This window comes from Tiliqua scincoides, chromosome 8 (assembly GCF_035046505.1).
Source record: "Tiliqua scincoides isolate rTilSci1 chromosome 8, rTilSci1.hap2, whole genome shotgun sequence".
Classification (NCBI taxonomy): domain Eukaryota; kingdom Metazoa; phylum Chordata; class Lepidosauria; order Squamata; family Scincidae; genus Tiliqua; species Tiliqua scincoides.
This window is the reverse complement of record NC_089828.1, coordinates 45,106,964-45,132,443: the sequence shown is the minus strand read 5'-3', so window position 1 is coordinate 45,132,443 and position 25,480 is coordinate 45,106,964. Positions and strand designations below refer to the sequence as shown.

The 25,480-nt window shown below is 46.6% G+C and overlaps 1 protein-coding gene across 1 annotated transcript in view; it reads left to right on the top strand.

Moving 5' to 3' along the window:
• The window catches only part of ABR (ABR activator of RhoGEF and GTPase), a 138,338-nt gene that overhangs the window by 22,268 nt on the left and 90,590 nt on the right, over window positions 1-25,480 (top strand). The window lies entirely within an intron of this gene.

Genomic DNA, 25,480 nt, shown 5'->3' with positions numbered 1-25,480 from the left:
TTATATGTGGAGCCGAAAGAGGAGGGGACATCCATGGGGATCGCGGTGAGGAGATGGGAGCCAGCGACTCCTTCTGCAAGTGCCGCTCCTTGCACAGTTGCTGCTAATTATGGTGTGCTCTCCCCCCTCCCCATTTTCCCACCTTATGCTTGTGATTCATCATCAGCCCTCCCTCATGACTCACTCCAAACTTGGGCTGGAGAATAAAGGAGTGTGTGGAGAGGGGGCTGTTCAGAGATACTGTCAGCCTGAGAGAGCTCAGTGGGAGAAGTTCCCTAGGGAGACTGAGCTATTAGCAGGCAACTTGGGGCACCCCGATCGCTTGTTGTTCCCTGACACTGTCTGCTTTCATGGATCCAAATTTTTGGGTGCTATAATACCCTGCTGTGCCCTGTATTGCTTCCTCTCCTCTCAAGGTACTGTTGACCGGCTCAGGTAACCTGGCAGGATATCCCCTGAACTTGCCTTGCCATTTCCTTGGGACAATTGGAGGACAATGTGAATTTTGGAAGAACTTTTAATTTCTGCCCAGTGTTGCATATATGCAGCGTAGATCAAACGGGTACACCTGTGGGCTGGGCAGAAATGGGTTAACAACCCTCAGTAGAATCACCCTTCTGGACCGGCTTCTTTTTCCTCCTGGGATATTCGCTCATGAGAACAAAAGCAGGGTTGTGGCCCCTGGTGGGTGGAATGGCCTCTGACCAGGGTGGGCATTGAAAAACACCTTGGAATGTCTGATTCATGTAAAATGGTTCATATACAGTTGAGTCTGGAGGCAACTGCCATTTGATTCTTCATCTTGTAAACAAATCCTACCGCCTCCCAGAGGGGTAGCTGTGTTTGTCTGTTGCAGCAGTCATGAATCTTGTGGCAATAACACACTGATTGCAGTGTAAGCTTGTGTGGATTGCAGTTCACTCCATCAGATGGGTGGTTTCTACTTTGGCAGACATTCACGGACAGAAGGAAATATAATAGTGAGGTCAAAGGGCTATGGAATCCAAGACTTGGAAAGAGGTTATGGTTACAAGTGAGAGCCATGAACATAGGCAGGCCACTGTCTCTTTGCTGTTGGTAATATGCTCCTGTTTGCAATGGCCTACCTTGCAAGCTTGTAGTAAGGATTGCTGAGGGCACGTTGGTGGAGCACTTTGAGTGTTTGTCCATATGAAAACTGTTGCTCTTCCTTTACTTTGCAGGGTAGAACTGGGGGCAGTGGCTCTTTGCCCCTGTTAATGCTAGGATACATGAGTGTACAGTAGCAAGGTTGTTCCCTTGGGTGTGAAGAGGTCTGTGCCACTCATAGTTCTGTATTGGATGTGCCATGACCTATTTCTTGACCTGAGAGGGATATGTGGCTTTGTGTGTAGCCAGGATGCTGTAGTGGTTTGGGAGTTGGACTTAGACCTGCAAGATCCAGGTTCAAATCCTTGCTTAGCCACCAAGCTTCCTGGGTGACCTTGGGCCAGCCAGTATCTCTCAGCCTCAACTACCTCACAGGGCTGTTGTGAGGACAAAAGGAGGGAAGGAACCATGTACACTGCCCTGGGCTTCTTGGAGGAAGGGCGTTTATAATAATATGAAAAATAAATTTCTTTGCCCTTGAGGATGGGTGGTGGAGGGGGTGAATGTGATGGGATAACCACTCTGAACTGACAGTCTAGGATATCCCTGGTGGTGTGAGAGAGCCAGTTCTTGTACTCCATACGGCCTGGAGTGTGACTTGGAGTAGCTGTGGTGGAGGTGCTCAAGTGGCTCCTGGGGCCTTGTGGGAAAATGATGTTTTGTAGGCCCCCTGCTCTGCCTGAATGGGAGGCATGGAGGTGAGGATGGGGGGAGGGCCAGCCATGGGTAGTGCTGGCGTGATGCCTCTGGGGTGGACAGATCCAACAGCACCCGGCAAGGGCAGCCGCTCCATCTCAACGCTTGGCTGGCATGCTGACATATTGGGGTTGATGGCTCCTGTGGTCCGTGTTTCCTTTGGCTAAATGTAGGGGAGGGGAAGGGCTGGGGGAAGGGAAGGGAAGGGAGAAAGAGGGATGCTTAACGCCTCCTTTTCTGGGTGCTCTGCCAGGCAGTCTCTCAGCAGGAGCTGTGTGTGAGTGCCACATGGAGCAGATCGTGACTTCAGGCATGTTTGCCTGAACAAAAGGAAGGTCAAGGAGTTGTTCAGGCAGCTTGCTTTGCTTTGTCTTCATGGCCATGTGTGTCATGTACAGGAACATGTCCCTCCCCCCCCCCATCATGTTCTTCCTTTGTTAGTGGGGAATTAATGGGCAGGGGAATCCCTTGACCCAGGTCTATAGCCAGGATAACAGGAACCTTAACGGCTAGGGTGGTGGAGGTGATGAATATTTCTATACTGCATTGCAACAATGATGAGAGAGGTCACAAAATGCTTTTACATAGCAGAAGAATGAAGCTTCTTGGGGAAAGGCAGGTGATCTCCCCTAGATTCAAAGTCTACCCATTTAGGTTTCATTGCCCACTGTGGAACCTCCATCTCCAGAGGCAGCATACCTTTGAATACCAGCTTCTAGGGATAAGCATAATGGATTATATATACACATGGCCTGATCCTATAGAACTGTGTGGTCCTCTGATAATCCCCATCAACCCTGTGGACAGTTGTGGCACGAGGGGGGGGGGGAAGCGTCGGCTAAATTGGTCTTTGCATCTGAACTGAGTGGATCATATGTACATTAACTGAATTCTTGGCATTACAGCTGTTTGACTATTTAGCTAATGGTAGAGGACTCGCCACCCATTTCTGCCAAGGGCCTGCTCCTGCCAGTTGCTGTGTTTTGGTCAGCCTGTTGCTCATGGATAACAGAGCACTTGTCTTGAATTCAGAAGACTGCAGGTTCAGATGCTGGTGTATTCTCCCATAGGGCTTGACCCCTTTCCGAAACACGTTGGCAGTACTGAACAAGAGGAACCAAGGCTCTGACTTGATATAAGGCAACTTCCTATGTTCTTGTGAATGGAAAGGAACCTGGTTTTTACTCCCAGACTGTTTGAAAACCTTGGATGTGGAAACCAGGGGCAGTGGGGCTCTGCTCTTGCACTTTTACCGTCTGCAGTTAATACAGAAAGCCCTGTCTCAGCCTGGGTGCATCACTATAAGCAACATAATGGGAAATTGCCTCCATGCCTCTTCTCTCCCCCCCCCCCCACAGTGACCGATATGCAGCTACCTCTGGAGTGGAAGCCATGGCAAGCCACTGCCTGCCTCCCATGGCACCAAATGAATGGAGCCGATCTGCATGTGTCTGTCTGTTTCTCTTTCTCTTTCCCTCTTCCCGAGACACCTGCCGCAGGGCACTGAAGGCTGTTCTCCCCCCTCCCCAATGCATGCGGGGGCTGTTCTGTGGCTTCATCTCCGTTGTGGAGGCGGGGATGTGGGGGAGGATTCATGTTCGCCATTGGTGGGCAGCGGCAGCTCCTTTCCCCAGCACCCTTTGGAAGTAAGTTGCCTCTTTCCCACTGGCAGGCTGGCGTGTGCTTCCAGCACCACCCCTGACAGCCAGAGCAACCACCGCTTGGATGGGGGAACAGGAACAGCCGCCTCATTAATCCGTTTCATCTCCTCTCTTCTCCCTCCCCAGCCTGTCCCTCTGCTACCTGTACTTTCCAGCTGCCAGTCTCCAGGTTCCAAATTGCCTTCATTTCTACATCTCTTTCCCCCCCATTTCCCTCCACCACCACCCCTCTCTCCGCTGCCTTTGTTTTGAGATGCTCTCCTGCTGGAAGATTTGACAGCCTCAGTTCTCCAGAGAATGGAGCCCTTAAGCCAGCGCGGCCTGCCTCGCCTCTCCTGGATCGACACCCTCTATAGCAGTATGTGTTTTCTGCTCTCAGGTTCCTCTGGATCTTTTTTTGATGGGTGGTGGTGGTGGTGTGGTGGGAAGGAGAGAAGCAAGCTTCGGATTCCTTATGTGCATGGATGAAGCAGGCAGGCATCTCTGGGCAGTGATGCCAGCTTCCCTGTGACGAGGTATGGTCTGTGCTGTGCTGATCGGTTGGCACACCCAGGGAAGCAGGTGGCAGCGGTGCTTTTGCCCCCCCAGTGGCTTGTCCCTTCTTGGACTGTGAAAGCACTGCCTTCCCCACCCCACCCCACCCCACTCCACTATTTTTGTTTTGTGCAAGCTCATTGGGAAAAGCACTTTTTTCCAAGAGGTCTTCTGCTTGAAGTCTGAGAGCAGGTTATATAAACTGATCCAGGCTTAGTGATGTTGGAGACCCTGGCACAGCAGAGATGATGGGGTTTAGGCAGGGTGTGTGTCTGTGTGTGTCTGTGTGCGTGGGGGGGAAGAATCATCAATTGACAGTGAGAATCCCTGCCACCCCCCCCAAAAGCTGGTCTCTGCTTCCCCTTTAAAATCCCGGAAATTTTGCTGAGGGCTCTCACCTAAAACATTTACTTTGGCATGAGGGAGGGTGGCTAAAAAGGGGTTAATCCTTGCATGAACTGCTGTCTGTCTTCCTCAACTCCCCTTGGAGCCTCCTTTGAGCTGTTCAGTCCTCCCACCTTCCAACCTTTATGTGCTTTGCCTTGGGGGTGAAGGGGTTGTCTCAGTATAGCGGACAGGTGCATGGTTTAGACAACATCTTCCCTCCTTCCTTTTTTCCAGACTTATCTCCCCACCAAATACACTGATCTGAACTCCTTTGGGTCGAATTGCAGCCAGCAGAGTGGTTGTATAAATGCTAAAATGGGGGTTACTTTGGAGACCACCAAAAGCTTAATTCTTGGCATGAGTGTGCAGGCCTTGGGGACTTTAAGCATTTGGCTCTCGCTATGTATAGTGTTTTATCCGTGTTCCAAATTCTTTACCTAAATGCTATGAGGTAGGTGGGTGTTATCCTCATATTGCAGGAGAGCGAGCAATTGCTTATTGCTACCTCTTGAGTTCATGACGAGAGCAAGAGTTGATCCAGGGGCCACACCACAGTTGCTGGCCCTCTATGCTGCACTTGGTGCTCTTGGCAAAGTAAATATTTCTCAGGGTATCCGAGTATATGCAGAGTGTATTTTTCTTTACCATAAGGGCTTAAAATTCCAGCAGGGAGTCAAACTGAGCTGCTACCATAGATTACCCCAAAGCTTAATTCCCCCCCCGTTCCAGGTTCCCTCCCCCAGTTCCCCCCCCCCAGTTCCAGGTTACTGGTTCAGAATAATGGTTGAAATCTGAAGTGTTTGGCCCACTTGCTAGCCTTCAGCCAGAATGATTTCTAAGTATGTGGAACAAATGTCAGGGTGGATATTTAGGGGTGGTTTCTGGTTTTTAGCCTCTTATAGGGCTGGGTAGTAGCAGGCAGGACAAATGGTTGGCAACCTTCAGTCTCAAAAGACTATGGTATAAGCCTACAGCACCTGGTATTCCCAGGCGGTCTCCCATCCAAGTACTAACCAGGCCTGACCCTGCTTAGCTTACAAGATCAGACAAGATCAGGAATGCAGGACAGTCTTTCTACTTTTCAGGGTGCAGTTCACTTAGGACGCAATCCTAACCAACTTTCTAGCACTGGTATAGTTGTGCCAGTTGGGCATGTGCTGCATCCTGCAGTTGGGGGGCAGTCATGGATACCTCCTCAAGGTAGGGCAATGTATGTTCCCTTCCCTCGGAGTTGCATTGCCCTTACGTCAGTGCTGGAAAGTTGGTTAGGATTGTGGCTTTAATTAAACAGTTCAAATTAAAAGTGTATTGCTAAATTGCTGTTAATTTGTTTTCTGTTCCATTAAGTCATTTTTGTATCGTGTGTTCTTCATAGTACTTATGAATTCTGACAGAAAGTTGCAACAAATTGGAGCCATTAACTTGTTCCACCCTGTGAACTGGAACTGAGCCCTCAGCTTAAGTGGATTGACTCCCTTCTTGGTGAGTGGGGTTTTGCAAGCAACCCAGAGCTCTGACACCTCTCGCTTTAGGAATTTGCAGTATCAAGAACATCCACCTGGAAGCTCTTCTCGCTATAATAGGCTTCCGTAGGATGTGTGAGTCCAACCAGGAATGGGAAATTTTTTCCACAGCGGGTGCTTTAGAGTTCAAACTTTCTGAATTATAGCTGGAACTCTTAATTCCACACCAGAATTAAAAAGAAAAATTCCAACCAACTTTTTGATTGGTGGATGAACTGGGATGTGGGAGACCCACTTTAGATTCTTTCTCTCTCCCTCTCTCCTTTATATTCTTATATACTAGGTGCCCCTCCCCTCAATGATTTGTAAAAAAATTACTTCCCAGCATCCAGGCTGGGAAACATTGCAAAAGTTATGGCCCAGTCCTGTACTTGTCATCTGCTTCCGGTGGTGGAGCATGCTTTCCGGCTGTAACAAGCTGCGACAATTCAGAAATGCGCATAGTGCATACTTCTGGATTGCTGCTGGAGAGGCTGCACATGCACGGTGGCAGAAAGAGGAAGGCCTGCTTCAAAGGTGAATCGGCAGGGTAGTTGTAATGGGGCAGGGGTGGGCGTCGAGGCAGAATAGGGGAAGGGCTGGGTGTGTCAGAGGCAGGAAGGGGTAGCACTCTGTGCAGGCAACTTGCACTGGATGGTATCCCCTTCAGCACACCCCCCATTTGACACCAGCACACACACCCCCTTTGCTTCCTTGGACATGTGCTAGCTAAAGAGCTAGCACAGGTCCGAGGGGACAAATTGGCGGCCAGAGATCTTTCAGAGGCCTAAGGGAAAATATTTTCGCTCCCAAGCCTCCCTCTAGCCTCACCACCATAGCATTGCTAGTATAGCCCATTTTGGCATGGCTACATGGTATGGAAGGGATTGAGCAGTTAGTTCATTTTTCCTATTCTTTAGGTTACAAATGAATTATATTTTTCAGGCAGGCTGGAGACAATTCATGAGGGCTAGTAACTGTTAATATGGGTTGATTCACAAGGCTGCTGTAGCGGTTTCTTTTGCATGCTCAGAGCCTGCGAGGCTAATGTACCATCCAGTTCTCTTTCTCTAGTACCACACTGAGTGAGTCCCAAGATGCACTTGTCCTGATTGATGGGGGAGGAACAACTTCTGAATGGTGAACTGGCACAGTCTGTTTGCAGCTCGGTAGGCAAGATTGGGAGATATTCTTGGTCTAAATCCTGCCTCTGCCAAAAATCTGCCAGCTGACCCCAGGCAAGTCCTGTTTCCTAAGACTCAGACTCCTGTGTATGATACGGGGCAATAACACTGGCCTACTTTTCAGGGCTGTTGTAAAGATTACTGGGAAAATGTAAAAGCAGTACAGTGTTGTCATAACTTCACAGGGGTTGGTTAGTCAAGGAGGTTTCAAAGTTCTCTCAGTGAAATATTTATTTAAACATTTTAATCCCACAGATCCAGGTCACCTCCCCTCCACACAAAATAAAACAAAAACAGACTTCTAAAATCTCAAACACATACAAATTACAACCATAAGCTCTCCACCCTGCCAAAATTTTGCGTATGAGTGATATCTGCATAACTTTTTTTAGTGAAGAAGCCCCTGTAAGGTAGACCAGAGTTGTGGTTATTGCCATCTTGGAGATTGGTCTGGGGTGTAGGGGGGAAATCTTATATCTAGCCAGTGCTCAACTGACTGAAGTTTGAACTATGGACTTCCTAGCTCATGGTCTTAATCATTGTAATATTCCTTCTGTGCAATTAGTTCTGGTTAAAACTAAAGACCCAATCTGTGTGTTACGCAGAGTGAGATGGTAAATGGAGGTAGTAGAATTCTGGACTGTTCCACTGTAGTCTAAAGGTGGGGGACTGGTGTATTTTTAAATCTTCCCCCATGCGAGAAATATTCTATATGTAGTAACCCAGCTGGGAAGAGGCCTGTGCTAAATCTTTCCTCCAGTGTGTTCATTACCTCATGCAGTGATGGTTGGTGTGGGTGTGGGTTTTTTTGGCACGGAGAAACCGCCTGAAATGTGACTGTACAGTCTGAAATATGACCAGCAGTCTGCAGCAGTGTTTCTCAAACTGTGGGTCAGGTCCCACTAGGTGGGTCATGAGCCAATTTCAGGTGGGTCCCTATTCATTTCAATATTTTATTTTTAATCTATTAGACTTGATGCTACCATGGCATGTGACTGCATTTGGGGAAATGTTGCAGACCTGTACTTTTAACAAGCTACTATGTATTTTCTTTTAACAAAGTCAATGGGACTTACTCCTGGGTAAGTGTGGGTAGAATTGCAGCCTATAATTGTTGAACATTGTCCTGTATGATGATGTCACTTCTAGTCATGACATCACTTCCGGTGGTCCTGACAGATTCTCATTCTAAAAAATGAGCCCCGGTGCTAAATGTGTGAGAACCACTGTCTGTGGAGTTAGTATCCTGAATTCCGCCACCTTGTGGTTTAATGTGGAGATGGGGTCTGTGTCATGCCAAAGTCCCTTCATTGGACAATGCAACTTAGTTGTGACTTACTATAGACTCTGCCCTCTTTTCAAAAGTACAGTAGTACAATTGGAAATGGCAATGGGGTAGTTTGAAGTGCTGGAGGAAGCACTTTGGTGCACAGAGAGATGGGGCTGGTGTGTGTGTGGCGGAGCAGGAAGAGCTGTGAGCAGCATGTAAGTTAAAAGCAGTAACACCTCCTATCTGACCTGCTGTTGGGATGTTTCTTTAGTGCCTGAACTGGCCCATGTGATTAGGTTGAGAACGGGGATTAGGCTGGTTTAGATAATACTTTAGTTCCCAAACTAGCACTTTGTAGTCAGCAATGTGTGCTCTCCTTTCTTCTCTGTTGTTGTGGTGGGTGGGTGGGCAAAGCCCACATGTGGTCAGAAAAACAAAGACAAAAGCAGTGGGAGTGGCCAGGTTGCATGTGCAACATGAGTGCACATGTCACCAATTGCATGGGGCCAGTTTGGGTGCTAAAGTATTGTCTTTCTCTGCTACAGTACAGAGTAGAAGAAGAAAAATGACTGATCTGCGTGTCAGAAGTAGCCAGGGATGGGCAAGTCAGGCGTGGCTTGAGTCGAGTCACGAGTCTCTGCCCCTGCGACTTGACTAGAAAAACAAGTCCTAAACAGGGGCACTTGCCAAGTCACCAAGTCGCCTTTTTGAGACTCGAAAAGACTCGAGTCATGAGTTGTCCCCTTTAAAAAACCCACTGGGGAAAGAAACAGGACTGCTGCTGTAGTGTGTGTGTGTGTGTGTGTGTGTGTGTGTGTGTGTGTGTGTGTGTGTGTGTGTGTGTTGGAGTTCTCTTTAAACACTCCCCTGATATCCTCATCTCATCTGTAAACTAGGTGGAAGGGGGTGGGACGGACTGCGACAGAGCAGGGACAGAAGCAGCAAGAGGGAGGAGGGTCACGCAAAGCAGCTGCGAGGCTTACCAAGATGACCCAATCCTTTACAACTTTACTCGGAAGAAGTCCCATTTGTGCCAATTGTTCAATGAGGCTTCCTCCTCCCAAGAAACAATGGAGCCATGAGGAGGAAAGCGTGATTGCTATGAACACCTCCCTGGGTAGCAAACTGTAAGGCAAGAACCCCTTGGGCGGCTCCTTCTGCCCTACCTCAGCCAAAGAAAATATCAGTCCTCCCATCCTTCATCCATTGATCTTGGTTCTTTCAGAGACGGGCAAGAAAGCCTGCTCCTGCCTCTTGTTTGTTGCAGAAGTAAAACTTTAACTCTTCCCTGCCTCCTGGCTGGAACTTCCCTGCTGCTTGCCTGGTCTGAATGATAGCCCCACAAGGTTTTCACGCTGCAGAAACAGTAAGCAAGCACACCCAGACACAGACAGACTTGAGTCTGCATGCATGGGGACTGAGTGCTGAGTCAGGATCCCTTGACTCGAGTCTTCCACGCACGTGACTCAAATGTACACGAGTCAGCAAAAAAATGCATTTTCGCTACTCAGACTCGAGTCACCTGACTCGAATTCCCATCCCTAGAAATAGCTAGAGTAGTATATACAAAACACTGAAGGTCAGGTGAGATTCCAAGCACATTCATTTTTGTGTGTTGGAAAATCAGAACTTGTGGTGAGGTATATGTAAACCAAAGAATTAAAAACAATACTGCCTACCTTGGAGGTGTGTGTTTTTTTTAATAAGGGTTACAGGAAGAGCTTTGAATACCCTAAAAATCACTGTAAAACTGCTGGCATTGTTAAGAAACTGTTCAGTGGCACTTACCTTCCTTCTCTTAAACCTTTTGACAGTGACCATGAGAGCTAGAAACTTGATTCTTGAAAAAAAAAAAAAATCAGTATCAGCAAGAGTGCCCCAGTAGTGTGATGGGCTTGGGAGAATTAAAAATTTAGATTTTGCAGCCCTTCCAGGAAATGTCCCTATATATACATGTGTATGTGTATATGTTTGTGTGAACACATCAAAGTGGGGGTAAACATGGAGATGGAAAAAAAGATTTGTGGTTTTTTTTCCCTCCCTGGCTGTATTTGGGATAAATTTGCTTCCAGTTCTCCTCTTGAGTATGTTGTTGAATGGTCAAGTATGCAGTTTCAATTTTTGATAGTTGGCATTTGATAATGGAGTATTATTTGGTGCTGGGCATACATGAAGACATGTGATTAAGCGAATTGGGTCTTGGTCAGGCCAGGATGGGCGATGCCTGGGAGCGCCTTGTATGTCTCCTTGGGTTCCATAATGGAAGGAAGGCAGGGTATTAATGTATTTTGTAGCCTGGGTTAGCATTTGGCAACTGTTGTCCTAAATTCCACCTGAAGGGGCCAACACATTTCAAGGGGCCAACACATCTTCAACACACCAGGTTCCAATTTCAGATTGTTCATATTCAGCACTTGATGTGTCCAGGTCTTAGAATACCAATTGGAACATTTGCAAGTATTCATTGGAGTTTTCAGCCTGAACTGTCACAAACAATCTAGATTTGTGTTTTCTGTTTACCATCTCCTGGCAAAAGCCAGCCCATGTACCAGAGTTGGTTATCGTCTGCTAGGGCACACTGTCTCTCCTGGTTGGGATCCCTTTGGTATTTCCGTTCCTGTTGTCTCCTCTGCCCTGGCCTGTTGCTGTGGAGCTGTTCTTGGCTGTGAGCCTTTGGGAATTTCCTCCTTGCCGGCATTTCTTACCTGTGTGTGTGTGTGTTCATTTTAATTTCTTTTCCCTTTCGGTGATTGATCGAGCTGGACTTGACTCCGTACTAGACTCCGGAGAGAAGGCAGTGGGGTTTTGTGCAGGGAAATAGGACAGATAATGCTGTGGATTGTGATGGGGGAGGGATGTGTCTGAGTTGCAGAGGCTTGGTGGCAGAGAGGAGCCAAGTGTTCCAAGTCATTCTCCTTTGGTATATTTGTGTGAGTGTGTGTTGCATAATGTCTCTTGCAAAGCCACATGTTTGGTATTCTGTGAAGTGCATCTCTCAGCGGGAGCCTGCTACAGGCAAGAGGAACATGAGGCTTGCACGCACGAGGCAGAGAGAAGGGTCCCCCCCATGCCTGGACAAAGGTTGTAGCAACCAGAGGGCACAGCTAGCTGTGGCGGTTTCTCATATGGTCTGAGATACTTGCACAGCTAAGGTTGGGGTGGATGAGTGGCAGTTTTTCTAGGCGTTTGCATGGGAGTGACTGCAGTTTCCATTTGGCTCATGTATTACTTCTGCCTGCCACCAAAGAGACAGGCAACCTTCAAGTTGGTGTATGTGCCAACATTCAGGTTGGTGTATGTGGTTCTGCCCTGGTTTTTTATTCTTGCAACACTGCTGTGAGGTACGTTAGGTGGTATGCTCCTGCTTTAGGGCAGGAGGCCTGGTCTAGAGCAGGGGTGTCCAAAGCTTTTGGCAGGAGGGCCACATCATCTCTCTGATACAGTGTCAGGGGCCGGGGGAAAAAAGAATTAATTTACATTTAAAATTTGAATACATTTACATAAGCTTACATAAATGAATATATTAAAGATGAACTTATATGAATGAATGAAGGTCTTGCAATAGCTCAAGGCCTATAAAAGGCCTTGCACAAAGCAAGGCTGGCCTTTCCTTTGCTGCTGCTACTGCATCACAGACGTGAAACAACAGGCAGTTGAGGGAGCCCTCATCCCACAGCTCACGTGAGAGGTCAAACAGTCGCCCTCATGCTGAGAGCAGTTTCATCAGGCCAGTGCAGGCTCCAACAAATCTCCGGAGGGCCAGAGGCTCATTGGAAACTGGAGTATCCCCGAGGGCCGCATTGAGAGGCCTTGAGGGCCACATGTGGCCCCAGGGCCTGGGTTTGGGCACCCCTGGTCTAGAGGGTAGAGCCTCCATTTGCCTGAAGATAACATCTGAAGGTCGCCAGTTCGAGGCCACCGGCACCGTGCGACCTTGAAGCAGCTGACAAGCTGAGCCGAGCTATTCCATCTGCTCTGAGCGTGGGAGGATGGAGGCCAGAATGTGAAACCAGATCAAGAAAGTAACACCTGAATGTTGTGGTTCTTGTAAGATAGAACATTCTTTCAAATTGTAAAAATCCCTACAGGGATTTAATAAGCCTGCCTATGTAAACCGCCTTGAATAAAGTCTTGAATAAAGACCAAGAAAGGCGGTATATAAATACCTGTATTATTATTATTATTATTATTATTATTATTATTATTATTATTATTATTATTATTATTATTATTATTATGGTGGTGGTGACTGGCTCAAGATCACCCAGTGAATACATGACCACCTGGGGGTTTGAGCCTGAGGTTCCCAGGCCTTAGTCTGATACTCTAACTCAGCGATTTTTAACCCTTTTCAGCTCATGGCACACTGATAGTGTGCTAAAATTCTCAAGGCACACCATCAGTTTTTTGAATATTAGCAAGGCACACCATGCTGCTGGTGGGTGGCTCACATCCGCAATGGCCCTGCTAGTAAATTACCCCAAACACCCGCTGCACACTAGTTGAAAATCGCTGCTCTAACCACTATACCATACTGGTTGCATGAAGGTCTGAACTTGTACATCTTACGTTATTTAAAAAATAAATAAAATTGAATTGAGAGTTCAGCATTTGCCTTCCAGCTTTGGCTGAGCATGGGAGGCCCACAAGCAGTGCATGAAAGCAATGCTCCTCCCCTTTTGTTTGTACCGAGCAACAATGATTCCAGTGTGGACTGATCCTGAACAGGGAGGCTCCATTTTAGTGTGAATAATAACTCTTTTGACATACCTACTTTAGGCGACTCCACTAAATCCAAGAGGGTGCCCGCATGGCTAACCAGCCAAGTTAGAGAGGCCATAAAGGGCAAGGAAGCTTCCTTCTGTAAATGGAAGTCTTGCCCTAATGAGGAGAATAAAATGGAACATAAACAGTGGCAAAAGAAATGTAAGAAGATGATACGGGAGGCCAAGAGAGACTATGAGGAACGCATGGCCAGCAACATTAAGGAGAATAATAAAAGCTTCAAATATGTTAGAAGCAGGAAACTCGCCAGAGAAGCAGTTGGCCCTCTGGATGGTGAGGGAGGGAAAGGGGAGCTAAAAGGAGACTTAGAGATGGCAGAGAAATTAAATGAGTTCTTTGCATCTGTCTTCACGGCAGAAGACCTCAGGCAGATACCGCTGCCCAAACGGCCCCTCCTGACCGAGGAGTTAAGTCAGATAGAGGTTAAAAGAGAAGATGTTTCAGACCTCATTGATAAATTAAAGATCAATAAGTCACCGGGTCCTGATGGCATCCACCCAAGGGTTATTAAGGAATTGAAGAATGAAGTTGCTGATCTCTTGACTAAGATATGCAACTTGTCCCTCAAAACAGCCATGGTGCCAGAAGATTGGAGGATAGCAAATGTCACACTGATCTTTAAAAAAGGAAAGGGGGGGACCCGGGAAACTATAGGCTAGTCAGCCTAACATCTATACTGGGTAAGATGGTGGAATGCCTCATCAAAGATAGAATCTCAAAACACATAGACGAACAAGCCTTGCTGAGGGAGAATCAGCATGACTTCTGTAAGGGTAAGTCTTGCCTCACAAACCTTTTAGAATTCTTTGAAAAGGTCAACAGGCATGTGGATGCGGGAGAACCCGTGGACATTATATATATAACCCGTGGACTTTCAGAAGGCATTCAACACGGTCCCTCACCAAAGGCTACTGAAAAAACTCCACAGTCAGGGAACTAGAGGGCAGGTCCTCTCCTGGACTGAGACCTGGTTGAAGACCAGGAAACAGAGAGTGGATGTCAATGGGCAATTTTCACAGTGGAGAGAGGTGAAAAGAGGTGTGCCTCATGGATCTGTCCTGGGACCGGTGCTTTTGAACTTGTTCTTAAATGACCTGGAGACGGGTGAGCAGTGAGGTGGCTAAGTTTGCAGACGACACCAAACTTTTCCGAGTTGTGAAGGAAAAGTAATTGTGAGGAGCTTCAGAAGGATCTCTTCAAACTGGCGGAATGGGCAGCAAAATGGCAGATGCATTTCAATGTAAGTGTAAAGTCATGCACATTAGGGCAAAAAATCAAAACTTCACATATAGGCTGATGGGTTCTGAGCTGTCTGTGACAGATCAGGAGAGAGATCTTGGGGTGGTGGTGGACATGTCGATGAAAGTGTCGACCCAGTGTGCGGCGGCAGTAAAGAAGGCTAATTCTATGCTTGGGATCATTAGAAAAGGTATTGAGAACAAAACAGCTAATATTATAATGCCGTTGTACAAATCGATGGTAAGGCCACACCTGGAGTAGTGCGTCTAGTTCTGGTCGCCACATCTCAAAAAGGATATCATGGAAATGGAAAAGGTGCAAAAGAGAGCAACTAAGATGATTACTGGGCTGGGGCATCTTCCTTATGAGGAAAGGCTACGGCGCCTGAGTGGGGACATGACTGAGAAATACAAAATTATGCATGGGAAGGATAAAGTGGATAGAGAGATGCTCTTTACACACTCGCATAACACCAGAACCAGGGGACATCCACTAAAATTGAGTGTTGGGAGGGTTAGGACAGACAAAATAAAATATTTCTTTATTCGGCGTGTGGTTGGTCTGTGGAACTCCTTGCCGCAGGATGTGGTGATAGCATCTGGCCTGGATGCCTTTAAAAGGGGATTGGACAAGTTTCTGGAGGAAAAATCCATTACGGGTTACAAGCCATGATGTGTATATGCAACCTCCTGATTTTAGAAATGGGCTGTGTCAGAATGCCAGATGCAAGGGAGGGCACCAGGATGCAGGTCTCTTGTTATCAGGTGTGCTCCCTGCGGCATTTGGTGGGGCCGCTGTGAGAGATAGGAAGCTGGACTAGATGGGCATATGGACTGATCCAGTGGGGCTGTTCTTATGTTCTTATGGCAATGAGTTCTATAGGCCAATCCTATGTCTATATGAATTATGGTCTTTGGGCTGACCAAAACTTACTGCCCATTGATTTCACTCCATGACCATGAGTTCAAATATCATCAAAGGGAAAAAATCTCTCTTGTTCCTAGCAGTAGTCAGATCTTTTATAAACCTCCACCTTACCCTGCTTGTCTATCTGTCTTTCTTTTCCCCTAAACTACAGACTGCAAACATTTTAGGCTTTCCTAGAGAGAGTGCTCTGGCCCTTGGTCTTCACCTCTTGTGACTTCACTTCTGGCTTCTGGGAGACTCTTCTGGTCTCTATTGCTCTGTTTGTAGGGCAACTGTCTGTAGTACTAATTGTAAACTAATTGTCTTTCCCTCTTCCTTCGCCGGCTCTATGGACATACAATTCATTACTGCAGGCAGTTGCCCTAGAAACAGGGCCACAGAACCCTGAAGAGTTTTTCAGCAATTTTCATCCTCTGTGCTCCAGTCACACCTGAGGACCTTTCATGGCACATCAGTGTGCTGCAGCATACCAGTCTCTATGTTTTTCTGAGTGAATCTTCTGGCTGGGAGGAGGCCAATCTACAGCAGCGATTCTTGCAGAGGTACAACAGATCAACTCCTGTTGAGGATGAATAACCCTGCTGTGCCTTAGCATTGGAAATGATTGAATGATCTAGGGCACAATCCTAATAAAATTTCCAGCACCAAGGTAAGGGCAATGCAACTTCGAGGTAAGGGAACAAACATTGCCTTACCTTGAGGAGGCCCTCTGTGACTGCCCCCCAGCTGCAGGATGCAGCACATGCCCCATTGGCACAGCTATGCCAGTGCTGGAAAGTTGTTTAGGACTGTGCCCTTAGTCATGTTGAACTCAGTGGCTTGGCGAAATGACCTGCCCTCCATAAGAGACTGAGGTGAAGGTGGCAAGGCTAGAGAAGTGACTCCTGCAGGAACATGGCGAGCAACCTCTTCTGTGGGCGGACTCCCAGTGCCTTTGAATTAGCTTATCCATTTGTTTTATACAGTACTCTAATGTGTCCTGCCACACAATTGAGATTCACGACTCTAAATTCTCCATCCCTGGCTGGGGAAAAATAACCCAACAGGAAGAAAGAGGTACATGAGTACAACTGATAAATGTTCACGCCAGGCTAAGTAATTGGGCTTTTGGCCTTTATGATGCTAGGCTGAGGTTGTGCCAAGTGTGAACTTGATATCCAACACTAGAAACAGACTTGGCTGGCAACAGCAAGGCCAGAGGTAGCTGTGGTATCCCAAGGAAGAGGCTATTTTTCTTGCTTTCATGTTTGTTGAGCCTATGGCCGGATTATAAATAGCTGTTCCTCTGTGTTGGATCGGAATTGTCACAAGTGGACTGGGGAAGCTACCTGATCAAATGGTTTTTACATTTCTGGGGTTGGGATGCAACCTTATGCCCTCCTTTCCTGGTTTAGTTTTTTTTTTCCCTTCTGCAAACCCTGGAAACTTGTGGGCATGACTCGGTACCACTGCAGCCATCAAGAACCTGAAACAGCTTCCCCACATTTGGAAGAGTTTAGTTTTTCTCTGCCAAACCTCTGTTGTTGGCATTAGTATTCATGTCTTGCTGCAGTCTTGACTTCTCTCTCTTTTTTCTTTTTTTCTTGCCTTGAGCTTTCTTCAGGCAGGCTGAGGAGAGACTGAGGGCAAGCGAATGGTGTATGGGCCGAACTGCAGAGTGGGATCAGTGATGAAGGGGGCAGTTTTGGAGAGAGTGATAGAACCATTTGGGAACATGACAACCACCATTCCACCACTCAGATGCCACATGCATGGACTAGTGTGCAAAACACAGGATGTTACTTTTTAGTGTTCAAAAACTTCAGCCCTTGACCCTACAGAGATTGCACACCCTTGCGAGAGGCTGAAACTTTTTTTTCTGAAAAAGAGACTGTTTCTCTGAGTGTGTGCAGAGTGTGTTCCTTTCATTAATGAAAGGAAACACTTCTAAAAAATTGGTCTGAAGGTAGGGATTGACAACTGGTAACCTCCTGAAGGATACCATCTGCCTCCCAGTTGCCTGCCCAGAGCCAATAGATATGTGAATTGGAAGCAGTAGCTGTTGCCTTGAGCCTTATCTGCAGATTTAAAAAAAATGGGGGTGGGGGAGTTATTCTCCACTAGTTATTTTAACACTTTTTGGTCAGACTAGTTCCCAAGTGAAGTAAGGACCCTTGACTGTGGTAGAAACTTCAAGCACCATGAATGTTAGAAGCTGGACATTATGTTTGTGGATAGCCGTGAGCGAGGCTGCCAGGGGTGAGGAAATGGGGCTTCTATTCTTTGTGTTTCTCTGTATCCCTCTGGAGGGTCTGCAGAAATGTAATGCATTATGGAAAACAGGCTTCATCTGCATACTTTATTAGCTCATGGGCATTTGACTTTCTTTAGATTGCAATGTCCTTGGGGGCAGGGATCTGTCTTGCCAGTACATAAATTGTGCTTTTGTGTAAATGCATAATAATGATGGAAGCCTCTTTTCTAATCTGGTCTAAAGCACCCTAGAAAGATGGTGACCTGGACATTAGAGAGAGGGTGTGCGTGTAGGAAACTGCCATACCATATCTCAGGGATGTTTTCTCAGCACTGCCTGGAGATGTGGCCAGGGATTGAACCTGGGAGCTTGTTCATACAAAGTAGGAGCTCTTAACAGAAGAGCATGTGCACAGGGTGGTAAAGCAAGTTTACCTACAAATCTGAATTTTCCAGTGGTTGTTTGTGCTGTCCTCGAAGCTTGAGTAATTGGCTGTGTCCTCCAGAGAGTTCCATGACGTGGAGGTAGGTAGGAGAGGATAATTATAAGGGGGATAGAGTGAATGAAGACAAGAAAGGAGGACCAAGAGCTAGTCGTATCCTTTTCTTAGGGATAGGAATACAGAGAAAATACCCACTATTGTAAGAGCCCAAGACCCTGCTGGATCAGATCAGAGCTCCAGCTCATTCAGTGTCATTTGCAAGGGTGGCCAGACAGATATCTCCAGGAAGACACAAAGCAACAGCTCTTCCCCATTTTGTCTCTAGCGTCTGATACTTAAGAATATGCTGCCCTGAAAAATGTCCATGAAGCTTATTTGGTTTATATCGGGGTGTCTAACTCATTTCATATAGTGGGCCAAATAGCCTTCATGATGCCTTCTGAGGACAGGACGTGATGTCTATAAGCAGATGTTGGCTAGGAATAAGCACTTTTTTCTCAAGTAGGAACTCATCAGCTGCAAATGACAGAAGAGAAAATATGTAAATCTTGATCACATCACTTTGTAGTTCAGCAGCTGTTTGGGAGAGCCCAATTATAATGGATAAAAAGCTTCCAGGGGCTGCATCTGGCCCTGTGGCCTTATGTTTGACACCCCTGGTTTATACCCTTGTTGGAGGAATCTTTTGTAAATCTTGTGTACATTTTTTTTTAAAACCCCTTACCCTGGAAAATAGCTCCTAGATTTTTTTCTGCACCACAGGCAGAGAGTCAACTGATGCAGTATTCCTGATTGCTGCATCAAGATGCTGATGAAAGCTGTGCCTGTTGAGTGCCAACTTCTTCATTTGTTTCCGATCCGTCACTTCAAACCTGTGTTCCAGATTGCAACAGAATTTTCTAGATCTTGGTATACGAGCAGTGAGTTATTGCAAAGCTTGTAAGGGCTCCTCTTTCTTCCTCTATTCTCTCTCTGCTATTGGAGTCATTTTAACTTCACCCTGAGCAATGGAAGCTGCTGTATACAGGGAAGCATCTTCTTCTCCTCCTCCCCTCCAACTCTGCTTTTGAACTTGATCCCAGTGCTGCTTGCTATAGACAGGAGGTGGTTTGTTTAGCCTGCTCTGACCCCTGCTTCAGGAACACAGGTCTTGAGAAGAGAAGCACAGCTCCAGGTTTGGCTATAGGTGAGCAAAGTGACTCTAGAGCCAGCCACAAAAGCAAGAAGACATTCTTCCATGGAAATGCAAACAATGGTCCTTGGCTTGGAAGGGGGCAGCCCTTTTGGCAATAGTGTGGTGGGATGGGAAGCAAACTGACTGCCTTGTTCCCCTGGCATTGAAAACAGTTTGCTTTAAGCCAAAATAAAACCTTCTCTGCTCCCTCTGTCTCCCACTTCTGAAACTTCAATGTCAAGCGCCTTGGGGCAGAGAGCTAGCTAGTGTAACATAGTGGCTAAGAGGCTGAACTGTGAGCCAGGATTACCCTGATTCAAATCTCACTCCTCCATGAACTCTAGGTGGACCTAGGTAAGCTACTTCCTCTCAGCCTCAGTCTTTCCCAGTTGTGACATGGAGATAATAATACAAGGAATCTGTAAGGTAAATAAGACTGCAATCCTATAAACAGTTTCCTAGGAGTAAACCCAACTGAAGACACTGGGACTTACTTCTGAGCAGACATGCCTAGGATTGCAGTGTTAGGAGGGCCAATATCAAGATAGCATGAAGTGCTTTGTACGTGTAAAAAGCACTATATCAATAATAATAGTAAATAATATAGTATCTTTTGTATAGTATATAGTATCTATATAGCCAAATAATAATAGTATCTTTTGTCTTACATAAGAAACTAAGAACAGCCCCACTGGATCAGGCCATAGGCCCATCTAGTCCAGCTTCCTGTATCTCACAGCGGCCCACCAAATGCCCCAGGGAGCACACCAGATAACAAGAGACCTCATTCTGGTGCCCTCCCTTGCATCTGGCATTCTGGATGCCCATTTCTAAAATCAGGAGGTTGCGCAGGTATTGCTCAGGTAACATCAAACAGCCCCCCACACGTCAGAGATGTTTCTCTGCAAAGCACAATACATATTGATAGTGCTATAGAAATAATTTAAAAGATCTGCTGGCTGCATGGGTTTGGGGTGCGACTGCTGGATGATTTTCATCCTGCCTTTGGGCAGAAGGGTAGTTTAACTAGATGTCCTGAAGTCGATGATTCGGTAAGACTGACCCTGATATGGCAAAACTGGATGGTTCGTGCCAAGATCATAATAAATGTTAGTTTGTGTAGGAGAACAGGTATAGAAAATGAATGCATTTCTCCTGCACCCTGTTGGAAATGTCTGACGATGCTGTCTTGATGTCCTGATAACCTGTAAATTGCAAGTAGTTCAGGCCGTTTAGTACTAATGAAATTCATTATTTGGAAAAAGATGGGTCTCATTTCTCTCTCTGCTCCTTTCTCTCTCTCTGCTTTCCACTCCTTTCTGAGTTTTGAACTCTATCTGCCCTAATCAGAGCTTCCATGAATCTCTTAAGAGCTATCAGAGCATGAAGGCCCACAGAGCAGGATGTTCCACCCCTAGATACGGGGTGGAGGGAGGCATAAGTGTTGCCCTCACTGTCTCCCTCACTCCCTTGGGGGTGGCACGATTAGGGTGTTCAGGCGTATGTGTTATCCCACCTCCTGCGAGTGGGTACCCGTGCAGCTTCCAGCTGCAGAAACTGCATTGAGGAGGATGCAGCAGGAGACAGTTGCCATGGCAACGGCACAGGCCTCAAGCCGATAGCAACAGGAGCGATGTGTGGGTTCATGATGGGAGGCTGGCACCATAGCACAAGGGCAGGAGGAATGGGATTTAGGGGGCTCAAGATGGAGCTTAAGAGAGGACCCCAATGCTGGTCTTTGCTTCAGCAGTGTCTGATAAGGATGAAATAGGGGCAGGGGGACTTTTCGGAGTAGTCATGTTTGAAAAATTTAGGAGGAAGGAGGCTAGGTCCAGCTTACGTGTGTGTTTTGTGTATCCATTAATCTTGGGCAGAGGGAAAAATAAGTGAGTGGGTTTTTTCCCCTCCAAGTGTGGATCCTATTCTGTGATTAGTGAGTTGGTGTTAAATTTGTTACTGATTTTATGAATCTTCAGTTTAGTTATACATTTGATTTAGTGGACTAATGTGAGAAAAGGTTGTCATTAAGTCTGAAAGTCTGTTAAATCTGAATGTGTTTGACAGTGGAAATGCACATGCACAAAACCTAGAACTAGTTTTTAAAGAAGCATACAAGTCTGTTGAATCGAGGTCTGTTAAATCAAGCACAAGACACTAAAATTTTCAGGGCACATCATCAGTTTTTTGACAATTAAGGCACACCACACTGCTGGTGATGGGCGGTCCTACTAATAAATGACCCTCCCCCAAACTCCTGTGGCACACCTGTGGACCATTAGTGGCACACCAGTGGGCAGGAGGTCTGGTCTAGAGGGTAGAGCCTCTGTTTGCCTGAAGATAACATCCGCAGGTCGCCAGTTCGAGGCCACCACCGTGAATGGTGAGACCCTGAAGCAGCTGACAAGCTGAGCCAAATTATTCCACCTGCTCTTTGGTGTGAGCGAAGAAGTGTCTTGGCTGCCCTCCATGTGAGAGATGAAGGAGCTGCTTGTCAGCTTGCGTGGGAGGAAACCGGAGGCCAGAATGTGATACCAGATCAAAAAGATCTATCTGAAATGTTGTGGTTCTTGAAAGATAGAACCTTTCTTCGATTGTAAAAATCCTTATGGGGATTTAGAACAGCCTGCCCGTGTAAACCGCCTTGAATAAAGTCTGAGGAGAAATCTGACGACCAAGAAAGGCGGTATATAAATTCATGTATTATTATTATTATTGTTGTTGTTGTTGTTGTTGTTGTTCCATGGTGCACAGGGGTTCTTGATATGGTGGTGAGCAAGTTGAACAGGGAACTCACTAAGGAGATCAGATGCCATAGAAATCAAGCAGAGACCCTGACTCTTCATGACTGCAAGGAAGAGGGAATTGTTGCAGGATTGTTTTTTCTTCCCTTGCCCACCCCTCCCAATCTTGTGACACCCCAGCTGCCCTGCCCTTGCAAAGAGGATTTGTAATGCAAATTTCAGTCCTTATTTCGTTTTCAACAAAGAGAGTTGAGAACACAGAGGTCTAGTTATACTTTGTCCTTTTTATTATACATTTGCATGTGTACACAGTACCTCTTTCAAAATACTGAGTATGTTTTGAGAACTCAGAAATGTACAATAGCATCTTTGAGAGCATCTCTGACGTGTGTGAGGGCCGTTTGATGTTACCTGAACAATTTGAGGCATTACGTCCACAGGCCAAAGTTATTCCCTCCTTTAACTTCCTAGGCCTCACTGAATTAACCTGGGTTGCCTCAGGCAGGGACCAACACCCAGACACTTTGTATGCTCTTGAATACCTGACAGCTCAAGTAAGTGAGCCAAGGCACATTCTTGTGGAGATGGCAGAACCTGCCTGCAAACTTGGACTCAATTGTTGGTGTTTTCCTAAGATCATTCAGAATCTGAGTAAAGACTGATTCATGTATTATGCGTTTACTATTTGATGTAATGCATGTAGGAAAGGGGCTTTACAGATAAAGTCCCACAGGGTTGTTTTCCTCAGTGGAGTCAATTCAAGGAACATGAAATCAAGGATTATTTAATGAATTTGTGTACCAGCTCCTGAGTATCAGAGCCCAACCATGCAGCACTGCTCTGTCTGTGCGTCCGTGCGTCCGTGCGTGTGTGTGTGTTATAAAGTAGATTAGTCTGAGACAGAATGGTTGGTCCAAGGTTGAGCTTCTTGGCTGATTGAAAATTTGTATCAGTCTCCCTTGTCTACATCCAGTGCTTTTTTAACTGTGACACCATACTACAGGTTGAGTGTCCCTTATCCAAAGTGCTTGGGACCAGAAGTGGTTTGGATTTTTCTGGGTTTTGGAATATTTGCATTAACTGAGAAATCTTGGGGATGGGAAAGGACCCAAGTCTAAATGTGCATACATCTTGGCCCGATGTGGGGCATCATCCTATGTATGCAAGGATCTTTCAACTAGAGATACATGGAAATGAACACAAGGCCTTAACGCAGGTAAAGAAGCCACCTGCTGTCAGCATGTGCAGTCTGCACATGTATTGTCCGCACCTGGTGTGGATGAGGCTTCCTTCATCCCCTGGAAGGGCATCTGCTCAGCTTTGTGCCACCTTCTGAGTTGCAACTGCCCAGCATGGCTGGCTTCCTCAACTGGGTAGTTCCTCAGCATGCCTTGTGCTAATCTGGCTGGCATCCACAACTCATTACATGAGGTCACATGTCGATGCTCAAAAAGTTCTGGATTTTGGAGCATTCTGGTTTTTGGAATTTCAGATAAGGGGTAATCAACCCATGTTTTCTTTTGTGAGAGAACTGTTCGACCAGAATGCACTATGCTTGAGGTAGTGTTAGTTGGTGCAAAACCATGCCTGCATTCACACTTTTAGGTAATCTTTTGCTAGTGCCCCTCCCAGTGAATAGCAGAGGGGGAGTAAATTATGCTGATCAAGCTGATATGCTTCATCATTGCCATAATTCATGCAAGTTTCGGGTTTTCCTGCCACAGAGCTTGGTTTACATTCATGCAGGGTCTGAATGTATGGTTTTCGTAGGTATACATGATCTCAATCCTATCCCTGTCCCACTTCTAGTATGGAAAGGGAAACGACTCCCATCTCCCTCACTTTATCTGCCTCTTTGCAAAGATGCTCTGGTTGTGGTCTTGTGTTTTGGCATGACCAGCTGGTGCACGTAATCGAGGATTCGAAGCAGCAGTCAAGTCAAGGATGCATGGTTAATTGTGCAAATGTGGGGAAGTATGTCAGGCAGGGGGGAGGGAGCCAGGGACATACGCTTGACTGGGTACTGAGTGGGTGGCTCAGAGGTTTTGGGCGGGGGTGCATTGGTCAGGGGGGTTGATAGTGCTGGGGGGAGGAGAGGCGGCTGTTTGGCACACGGCCACGCCATCTTCCTCACAGACACAGCGTTGCGTCTGAGCACATGTCTATTTGTATGACTCTGTGTGGTCAAGTGCTATATGTGTGCGAGAGCTTGTGCAATCTGCCATAATTTCACAGTCTTTCCCAGTATGCAGCTGGTCGGTGGCTGTTCCTGTCTGGGTATAGTTGGGCAGGGTGGGGTTTTTGATCCCTTTTTGTGTAGTCCTGCTGGATTTAGACATGCTGCATGGAAACAGACATGTGCGATACAAGGACTTCTGCAAGAGGGATCTGAAGGCCTTAGGAGTGGACCTCAACAAGTGGGAAACCCTGGCCTCTGAGCGGCCCGCTTGGAGGCAGGCTGTGCAGCATGGCCTTTCCCAGTTTGAAGAGACACTTGGCCAACAGTCTGAGGCTAAGAGGCAAAGAAGGAAGGCCCATAGCCAGGGAGACAGACCAGGGACAGACTGCACTTGCTCCCGTTGTGGAAGGGATTGTCACTCCTGAATTGGCCTTTTCAGCCACACTAGACGATGTTCCAAAACCACCTTTCAGAGCGCGATACCATAGTCTCTCGAGACTGAAGGTTGCCAACAGTCTGCTGGATTTATCTCTGTTTCTTTCTGGAAACAAAAAGGAAAAAAATTCAGCTTAGAAACAGTGCTTAAAACAATAAACCCAGAAGTTCTAGATCCACAAACACCCTGTTTGCAAGGTTCTCCCTTATTAATTAGTCAGGAATAATTATCACTCCTTGACCTCTTGGAACACCTGCACAATGCCTCCCTCTTACTTTCTTCAAATCCCTTCTTAAAACTCATATTTTCTGTGAAACTTTAGTCCCCATTCGCGACTGCAACTCAGCTGAAGTACTTGTAACTGAAACAATTGCATATTTTAATCCTGCTTACCCTGTTCTCATTTCCCCTCTCTCTTCTCCCCCCCCCCAATGTTTCTATAGATTGTAAGCCCCTCAGGGCAGGGACCTGTCCTGTCATTCTGTGTAAAGCATCATGTATTCCAATAGTCATCAAACCAAGGGCCGAATCCAACATGAGGAAAAAGCCATCTGGGCATGGTGCTTTGTGTTCCATGCCACACCCTCCTGTTTTTTTTCAGCTGATCTTGTCAGAAACATATGCTGGGCAGGTGCTCAGGCCTGGAAATTGGGGTGCAGAGCCTGTTGGGGCGACAGGCAACAGAAGCAGCTGCATGGTGTGTTTCTGATAAGATTGACTGGAAAGATAGGAGGCTGCAGTGAAGAACAGAAAGTGCCACATGGTGCCCAGGCTGCTTTTTCCTAACACAGCAGTCTGCGGTTTGGAGACCACTGATGTATGCTGATAGCACTGTATTAATGATAACAATAATAATTCACTAATGCGAGTTAGAATCCCTGTGCCATACACAAGTAGGTTTGGGAAGGGTGAGGGAGCTCTTTTCAAGCTCTTTTGCCCCTTCAGTACTGAGTGAGCAGGTG